Here is a 900-nt window from a genome sequence, read left to right as displayed (position 1 = left end):
CTCAAAAAGACAGAACAAAACCTTCAAGAGATGAGCAATTACTTCAAGAGACAGAACCTAAGAGTAATTGCGATTCCTGAGGTAGAAAGTGAGACAGAGACCACACTGGAACAAACTTTCCATGTGATCATTCAAGAAAACTTCCCTTATCTAATCAGTGATGCAAAAATTCAAACACAAGAGATTCACAGAATCCCTGCAAGACAGCAAATGAGAAAACCAACTCCTAGACACATAACAATTTGCCTAAACAAAGAAAGCATAAAAGAAAAAGTCCTAAAGGCAGCAAGAGAAAAAGGCCAGATCACCTACCATGGAAGACCAATCAGAATAGTAGCAGATTTATCTACGGAAACACTGCAGGCTAGGAGATCTTGAGCCCTATCTTCAAAGTCCTAAAAGATAAATAATTTCAACCAAAAATAACCTCCCTGGCCAAGCTAAGCTTCATCAGCAAGGGAGAATTAAAATCTTTCCCAGATATCCAATCCCTAAGAACTTATGCTGCCACCAAACCACCTCTACATGAAAAACTTAAGAAAGAACTAAACACAGAAGAAAAGGAAAAAAGAACAATGTTCTTCACAAGAGTTCAGGGAAAAAGAATACAATATACATGAACCAACCCCAAAACCAAAAGAAAGACCAAAAAACCAAGTGGAAGAAAAATAACTCTATAAGAACTCAATGATAGGGACGAACTCTCACATTTCAATAATTAACCTGAATGTGAATGGACTAAATGCACCACTGAAAAGACATAGAGTGGCAAAGTGGATAAAATATAACCAGGAAACAATATACTGCCTTCAAGAGACCCATCTCACTAGAAAGGACATACACAGACTCAAAGTAAGGGGATAGGAAACAAATTTTCAGGCAAATGGAACACAAAAGAAA

Source organism: Carlito syrichta, unplaced genomic scaffold, assembly GCF_000164805.1.
Source record: "Carlito syrichta isolate Samal-C Ts95f unplaced genomic scaffold, Tarsius_syrichta-2.0.1 Scaffold304349, whole genome shotgun sequence".
NCBI lineage: Eukaryota > Metazoa > Chordata > Mammalia > Primates > Tarsiidae > Carlito > Carlito syrichta.
This window is presented reverse-complemented; position numbering follows the sequence as displayed.